Source organism: Macaca fascicularis, chromosome 9, assembly GCF_037993035.2.
Source record: "Macaca fascicularis isolate 582-1 chromosome 9, T2T-MFA8v1.1".
NCBI lineage: Eukaryota > Metazoa > Chordata > Mammalia > Primates > Cercopithecidae > Macaca > Macaca fascicularis.
In genome coordinates, this window is record NC_088383.1 from 75,959,884 (window position 1) to 75,968,471 (window position 8,588).

General features: G+C 54.9%; 1 protein-coding gene across 7 annotated transcripts in view; it reads right to left on the minus strand.

Moving 5' to 3' along the window:
* PALD1 (phosphatase domain containing paladin 1) overlaps positions 1-4,786 on the minus strand; it is a 142,023-nt gene extending 137,237 nt beyond the window's left edge. For all 7 annotated transcript variants that reach the window (XR_012417841.1, XM_074001903.1, XM_074001900.1 and 4 more), the window contains exon 1: positions 4,600-4,786. The gene's annotated coding sequence lies outside the window, so the exon portion shown is untranslated. The remainder of the gene's footprint in view (positions 1-4,599) is intronic.
* Positions 4,787-8,588: the final 3,802 nt, after the last annotated feature.

Below are 8,588 nucleotides of genomic sequence, written 5' to 3' on the forward strand. Positions count from 1 at the left end.
GAGACTTTACACTCCTCTCACTACCTCTTCTCCTCCAGGTGGTGAGTAGAGAGTAAAGTCATAATTCTACCTGCTCTACCTGTTCATTTTTTGTTTTTTGATTCACCCCACAAACATTCCAGAGAGACCTACAATGTGTTGGGTGCAACCTGAACTCTCCAGGAGTTCCCCATGGGGTAGAGGAAAAAGACCCACGCCAGATCTTTCTAGTGGAGTGTGAGTGATGGACAATGGGGCATGTGTCCAGGCCTGGGGGAATGCCCAGAGTGAGTGGCTGGCTCAGTCTCCCAGTTCCCAGGGCTGGGAGCCCAAAAGGGCTCCTGGGTGTGGCCATGGATGCAGCCAAGTAACAGGAAAGCCTGTGCCTTGGCAGCAAGCCATCCCCTTCTAAAAAGCCAGAGAGCTCAGCCAAGGCCAGCCACTGTCCCCGCCTGCAGGCCCAATCACCTGCTGCCATGGCAACTTGTCTTGCCAAGCCAATGGTACTGGGCACAGGAGGCACAGTGCCAGGGGGCACAAGGCATCTGCCAGGCTCCCTTGTTCTGGCAAGGGAGGCACCTTGGCCAGCTCACGCCACAGCTGGGAGACTTGTGTGTTGTTCCTGCATATGTGTGTGCATGCCCTGCACAAGCATGCACAATTGTGCCCAGTGCAACAGTGGGCAGCCTCTCCCCAGCTGAGACTGGGCTTTCAGTAGGGGTAAAGAATTGTTCAGTGATAAAAGCTCCCATTTACTGAGCATTGATTACATGCCAGGCACCAGAAAAAGTACTCTTCATGTATTTCCTCATTCAAGTCTCACAACAATCCTATGAGGCAGGTAGTATTACCACTTCACAGGGGAGGCATAGGTTAGTTAAGCAATTCACCTAAGCCTCACAACGAGGAAGCCCCAGAGCCAAGATTAGAACCCAGGCATGGGGCTCCAAAGCCTTAATGTTAACTTCCAGGAGCAGTCTCTCCACAGGTTAGATCAGGTCTCTGGCCTGAGTTGCCCCTAGTCCCCTTGCAGGACATGCAGGTAGACAATCGTGATGCCAAGCTGAGGGTGGGGGCTCACACCTGTATTCCCAGCACTATGGAAGGCTGAGGTGGGAAGATCGCTTAAGGTCAGGAGTTCGAGCCCAGCCTGGGCAACATGGTGAAACTCCATCTCTACAAATAATACGAAAATATGCCGGGCATGATGGCACATGCCTGTAGTCCCAGCTACTCAGGAGGCTGAGGTGGGAGAACGGCTTGAGCTAGGGAGGTTGAGGCTGCAATTAGTCATGATTGTGCCATTGCACTCCAGCCTGGGTGACAGAGCAAGACCCTGCCTCAAAAATAAAAACAAAAACAAAAAACAGAAAAAATCACAATGCCAAGTCATAAATCTCAAAAAAGCAAGTGCCAAGGGATCTCTGGGACTGAAGACATATCTGCCATGTGGATCTCAAGTGGGGGGCCCCAGGATTTGCATAGGAGCTGTTCCAAAATCTGAGGACTACCGTGGGTACTCATCTCCAGAGGTGAAGCTCTGGTTTGGGAGGCCACCTGCTGGACAGATGGCAGCAGGACAACCTTGGCAACTGGGTCTCCACGCCTCTCCTTCATATGTGTTTCCTGGGTGCCCACTGTGTGCCTGGCACCACGCTAGGCACGGGAGAGGCAGAGCAACACAGACAGTAAACCAGACAGCCCTGTGGAGCTTGCAGTTTGGTGAGGGTGGCAGACATTAACCCATAGCCCTAGAAATAAAGGCATAATTCCAGCTGACAGTAAGTACTCAGGGTGCTCTTAGGGAGTGTGACAGGGGGTCATGGGGAAGGCCTCTCCAAGGAGGTCATCCTTAAGCTAAGACTTGAAGGCTAATTAGATGTGTGCCAGGCAAAGAGTGGGAGAAAGGGCATTCCAGCCAGAGGGGACAGCAGGGGCAAAGGCCCTACAATGGGAACACCCACATCACACTCCAGAAGCAGAAAGAAGGCTGCTGCAGCTGCACAGCAATGAGCCCAGAGGGCTGAGGCCCGCCGGCCGGGGTTCTGGAGCTTGCATTTTCTTTTCTTTTTTTTTGAGACGGAGTTTCGCTCTTGTTGCCCAGGCTGGAGTGCAGCGGCACAATCTCAGCTCACTGCAACCTCTGCCTCCTGGGTTCAAGCAATTCTCCTGCCTCAGCCTGGGATTACTACTCCCGAGTAGCAGGCATGCACCACCATGACCAGCTAATTTTGTATTTATAGTAGAGACTGGGTTTCTCCATGTTGGTCAGGCTCGTCTTGAACTTCCGACCTCAGGTGATCTGCCCACCTTGGCCTCCCAAAGTGCTGGGATTACAGGTGTGAGCCACCTGGCCCGGCCTGGAGCTTGTATTTTATCCTACAGGCAATGGGAGGCACTGAAGGTGTCAGTGAGGGGAGTGATGCCATCCCATCTAGCACAGTAGCTCCTGAGAGGAGTGGATTCTGGAGGGCCAGGGTGGAGGCAGGGAGGCCCCTCCTGGACAACTGCAGGGAATTGTCCAGGAGAGAGATGCCCCTGCAGTTGTCCAGGAGAGAGATGATGGTGGCTGGGACCAGGTGGTGACAGAGGAGATGGGGAGGAGCAGGTGGATTCTAGAGAGCCATTTTGGAAGTGGGATCCACAGGGCTGGTTTGGGGTTGGATGTTGTGGTGTTGGGGGAGGAAGGAATCAGCAACCAGGGGCTTGGCTGCAGAGAGAACGCTGGAGAAGGCACAGAGGAGTTCAGTCTTGATGAGTGGAGCCAGAGATGACTATGAGGGAGCCCACGGGAGACGCACGGGTGGGCTGGTGGGTGCAGGGGTCCAGAGCTGTGAGGACTGGTCTGAGGTAGACAAAGGCCGGGCACCATGGGTATTGGTGGGTTTTAAGCCCCAGGATGGGTGAGGGTCTCTAGGAGAGGCAGGTAGTGGCAGGGGAGAGGAGAAGTCCAAGCACAGCCTTGGAGGGCGGGCCCAGGGGAGGGGAGGCCTGGGGCAGGGGGAAGAGGCTCAGAAGACAAAGAGAACTGAGGAGGGGCCCAGACGGCGGAAGGGAAGCTTAGCTGCACAAAAGCTAAGAGGTGGGGAGCATTTCAACCGTGTCAAAGGCTGCTGTGCGGCCAGGCAGGGCTAGAGCCAATTTGGTAACACGGAATCTCTCTTATACAACCCAAGCCAGGGCAGACGCCATGGTGGGTGGAGGCAGGAGGCAAACAATGGAACGGGGTGAAGGGTGACCGTGAAGCGGGGAGTGTAGGGAGACGGCACCACGGACAACTTGGCTGTGGAGAAGATGCGGCAGCTGTAGAGGAGAGGGCTGGCTGTGAAGACGAGGGCACAGGGCAGAGTGGCAGGCACCTGTGGGGTGGCTGGGGGGGGGGGAGTGGGAGGGGGAACGCAGGACAGGCAGGCCTTCGAGCTTTCCAGCCTCTGTTCCTTCCACTTTCACCTCGTGTCTGCAGTTACCCCATAATAACCACCCTTAACTCAGATGAGGACAGCTGAGTCCCAGAGAAGATCCCAACGTCACAAGGAGGGCTCTGCCTAAGCTGGCTCCGCACACAGCAGGCTGTTTGGAGTCTGCCAAGACTCATGCAGAGGGCATGTGGGCCCCTTGACCAAATCTGGATGTCCTTCCCTCCCTGCCAGGTTGGCACTGCCCAGCCCTAGCAATCCCCCATCCCCACCCATCCGGGGCAGTGCCACAGAGGACAGCAGACAGACCAGGCACGGCCAGAGAGATCCATTTTGAAGGGGCTTGACCCTCCTACTGTTGGGGGAGGGGGCTTCTAAAGGAAAAGAACACAAAAATAGAAATGCAAAAATTAGGTCCCGGCCTTGCAAGGGTCTGAAACTTAAGGGCTTCAATTAGCCTCAGGGTAACTCCGCCTCTGACTGCAGTGACCTTGAACAAGTGACTTCACCTCTCCGAGCCCCGGTTCCTCATCTGAAAAGGCAGCCGTCAGTATAGTGCCAGCGGGAGGGCTAACTGAGGTAACTGTGCAAAATGTTTATAACAAGGCAGTGTCCCAGTGAGCGCTGGACAAACGGTGGCAGTGGCTCTTTTAAACTGGGCTCCTTGGGACTTGGAGTGGGGCAGGGTGGGGGAAGGGTGAAGCAGTGGGTAGGCGGATGGCGGGGGATAAAGGCGGGGGAGCCGCTCTCTTCCTGAGCCCAGGAGCAGCAGTAACCCCTTGTTTAGCAGTGCAGCACCGTGGTAAGGCGGTGATGGTGTGCGGAGCCCATCCTGCCTCCTGCCCACGCACTAGGCCCAGCCTGGCACCAAATGGGGGCTACCCGCGTTTGGTGGCGCCCCACAATTTACCAACCAGGCACATCCCACCCTTCCCACCAGCAGCAAGAGAATGAGGCCACTGGACAGAAACCCAGCGAGGGGACGGGACAGATGGGAGGGGACACACCCTGCTGAGGGCAGAGCCCTGGGTAACCCCCACCCCGCCCGACCACAGGCCCGGGGCGGGAGCTCGCGCCGGAGCGTCTCTGTCTCGCTAGGCTCGTGTCCCGGCCCCGGCGGCGGGACCCGCAGTGCGGGGAACAAGGGAGAGGGGCGGGTCCCCCTTGGCGGCGACTACGCTCCCCGCCCGGCGGGAACACTCACCGCCGCCTCGGGCCTCGGTCCTCTAGCTCCGCAGCCCGTCTGCTAGCAGGCTGACTCACCCGGGTCGCCCTCCGCGCGCTTTCCCACGGGGGCGGGCGCCTGGGCCTCCGCCTCCAGCCCCGCGGGCCTGCCAGGCGCGCTCACCTCACCGGGCTCCGTCGGTTCTGCCATGGCTGGGGCTTCCGCTGGGCGCCTTGGCTGTGCCAGGCGCCTGGCCAGGCGCGGCGGGGCGGGCGGGGCAAGCGGGGCTGGGCCCTGCGTCGCACAGACCACTATGCCTCCTCGCTGCAAACAAGAACGCGAAGCTAGAGACAGGGAGGCACGCCGACTCCAAGTCCAGTGCTCTTTTCCTCTTCCTCGGCCTCCTCCTGCTGACAGCAATCAAGAAAAGTACCCTTTCCAGCCTCATTTATTAAGCACCTATTACGTACACCGGGCACTGAGTGAAAGGGTCCGGAGGGGCCTTCTGTCCCCTGAAAGCTCACAGTCCAAGAGAAGGTGGATAACAGGGAACTTGGTGTAAGGACCTTGAGAGAGGCTGACTGGGCTAGAGAAATCCTCCAGGCTGGCTTCCTGGAGGAGGAGGCCTAAAGAATTAAGATTTTTTTTTTTTTTTTTTTTTTTTTGAGACAGAGTCTCCCTCTGTAGCCCAGGCTGGAGAGCAGGGGTGAGATCTGGGCTCACTGCAACCTCCGCCTCCCGGGTTCAAGCTATTCTCCTGCCTCAGTCTTCTTGGTAGCTAGGATTACAGACCTCCGCCACCACGCTCAGCTAATTATTGTATTTTTAGTAGAGACTAGGTTTCACCATGTTGGCCAGGCTGGTCTCGAACTCCCAGGCTCAAACAATCTGCCTGCCTCAGCCTCCCAAAGGGCTGGGATTACAGTCATGAGCCACCACACCCAGCCAACGTTTATTTTTAAATGGTAGTGGAGAGGATGCTTTATGGCCTGGAAAGATGTTCAGGTTTCATAAAAGAAGTAGTTTACAGAACAGTTCACATGGTGTGATTCTTCTAAGTGCACATAAATGCATGTGCACATCAATACCTAAGTGCAAGGGGCAGGAAGAATGTACCCCCAAAGGATTAACCATGGTTATATCTAGATCACGGGGTTACAGGGGATTTTTCTCTTCCTGTATATACCATTATATAGTCTGCACTTTTTCTACAGCTAATAGGCATGCATTTTGTGTTTAAAAAGCACAATACAGGACGGGCACGGTGGCTCATGCCTGTAACCCCAGCACTTTGGGAGGCCAAGGTGGGTGGATCACCTGAGATCAGGAGTTCGAGACCCTGCTGACCAACATGGTGAAACCCCATCTCTACTAAAAATACAAAAATTAGACGGGCTTGGAGGCGGGCGCCTGTAATCCCAGCCACTAGGTGAGACAGGAGAATCACTTGAACCTGGGAGGCGGAGGTTGCAGTGAGCCGAGATCATGCCATTGTCCTCCAGCCTGGGCAACCAGAGCGAAACTCCATCTCAAAAAAAAAAAAAAAAAAAAAAAGGCTGGGTGCTGTGGCTTATGCCTGTAATCCCAGCACTTTGGGAGGCCGAGGCGGGCGGATCACAAGGTCAGGAGATCGAGACCATCCTGGCTAACAGGGTGAAACCCCGTCTCTACTAAAAACAATACAAAAAATTAGCTGGGCGTGGTGTGGGTGCCTGTGGTCCGGAGGCTGAGGCAGGAGAATGGCGTGAGCCTGGGAGGCAGAGCTTGCAGTGAGCCGAGATTGCTCCATTGCACCTCCAGGCTGGACGCAGAGGAAGACTCCGTCTCAAAAACAAACAAACAAACAAACAAACAAAAAACCGAAAAAAAAACAAGGCACTGTATGGCCGGGTGCCCTGGCTCACATCTGTAATCCCAGCAGTTTGGGAGGTCGAGGCAGGTGGATCACCTGAGGTCAGGAGTTCGAGACCAGCCTGGCCAACATGGAGAAACCCTGTGTCTACTAAAAATACAAAAATTAGCTGGGTGTGGTGGCAGGTGCCTGTAATCCCAGCCACTTGGGAGGCTGAGGCAGGAGAATTGGTTGAACTCAGGAAGTGGAGTTTGCAGTGAGCCGAGACCGCGTCATTGCCCTCCAGCCTGGGCAACAAGAGTGAAACTTCATCTCAAAACAAAACAAAACAAAACAAAAAAAGCACAATAGCACAATAAATAAGAACTAAGCAGGCAGGGGAGGGAGAGCAGGGGGTGGTGTGTGTGGGAATCGGCTGCACTTCATCAAAGAGTGGGTAGAGGAGAGGGAGAAGAAGCTGTGCAGGCCTGGAATGTTAGGAGACACTTCCACCCGCTGGCCTCAGAGTTCCACCAAGCACAAGACAGCCGAGTGTGGAGACAGGGCTAGGAATCATCCGAGATGTGGAAACGGAGGCTCAACAAGGTCATGTGCTGGTCTGGGTTGAGCTGGGAGCAGGATCTAGGTGTCCTGCCCTCCATACCCCAGCCTAACTGGTACTAATTTAAACAACCCTCCCGCTCCCCCACCTCTGCCCTCAGGGAGTTTCCTTGGCTGCACTTTCCCAGCAAGGACGATTTCCCCAGCAGGGCGGGTCCCTCCAAATTTTTGTTGCTGACCCCACCATCCCTGCTGGGGCAGCTTAGGACCTGAGGCAGGTACAGACAGAGAAAGGGTATGTGACCTTAGATCTTCCAGTGGGGAAGGAAAGACAGACAGGGACAGAGAGGACAGAAAAACAGAGCTGAGGGGTAGGGTAGGAGGGCAGGAGTAGGCAAGAATAGGCTGGGAAGGTTGGACTGGAAGCTCCCCTGGGAAAGAGGCTGGTGTGGCCAAGACAGGAGGTGGGGGGAAGTGGCCCTGCGCTTGGAGTCTCCCTCACTCCTCATAACCCCAGCGCTTTCTGGCTCTGAAACAGCAGCCTTTGTCAGGGAGTGCTTGCAGTGCAGGTTGGTGGGAGAATGATTGGGGGATGGTGGCATGAACATGGGAGCAATGGAAGAAGGTCGGGGAGGCCTTGTGGTTTTGTAACGTCTCGAATCATGAGGAGGTGATCTCAGCTTTAGATTGTCTATTTCCCATTCCCTAAAGATATGTGGGGTAATTTGGGCAAACAGACACAGAGTTAACCCCTGCCACTCCTGACACCCAGAGTGAAGGGAAAGGGCTAGGAGAACATGCTGGGGTCTTAGCTGTTTGTTCCCTCCTGACAGCCAAGGCAGGGAATGGAGGTTAGAAAAATAGTCCTGGGCTCCAATTCTAGCCACTTAGTACCAACTTGACCTTGGGCAGGTATTCCACGCCTTCGTTTTCTCATCAGTAAAATGGGAATAATTATACCTAGAGAATGCAACATCAAAGGAGCTCCTTGGAGTCATACATTTAATGGTTACCCTGTACCTAATTTCAGGATAAAAATGAGACATGTCCGAAGCACTCAGCACCATGCCTGGCACAAATTTGGTAGCAACTGGTTTCAAACAAATTTGTCCATCTATGGGATGGACACATACTTGGCACAGCCCCCACTGCTGTCCTGATTCCCAAGTGTCCAGAGGTTTTGTTAGTAGACCTAGAATGAAAGACTCTGAGGGTGGTTGGTGGGTGAGAATGTATGCAAGTCACTTCCAGCGAATGATCTACTCAGGGAAGCTACTTCCGGCCCCACTGGGTCTCTGCTTAATCGTATTAGCTCTCCCAGGCTTCCCTGCATACTCAGCCAGGTATGGGGTATGTGCATCTTCCTCACCTGCCTTTGAAGCCTGGGGCCCTTTGATGTTAGTGGGGGATGCACCAGCCTGGGGCTCTTGAGAGCTCTGGGGTCAGTGGCCAACAAGGAATAGGGACTGGGGAGTTTGAGATGATGTAAGTGCCCCCAACCCGTGCCTGTGTGGACTTTGGAGTCAGACTGCTTGGGTTCCAATCCCAGCACCGCTGTTAATGAGCTGTGTGACCTGGGGCAAGTCACCAAGCCTCTCTGAGCCTCAGATCCCTCATCTTTAGAAATACCTATCTT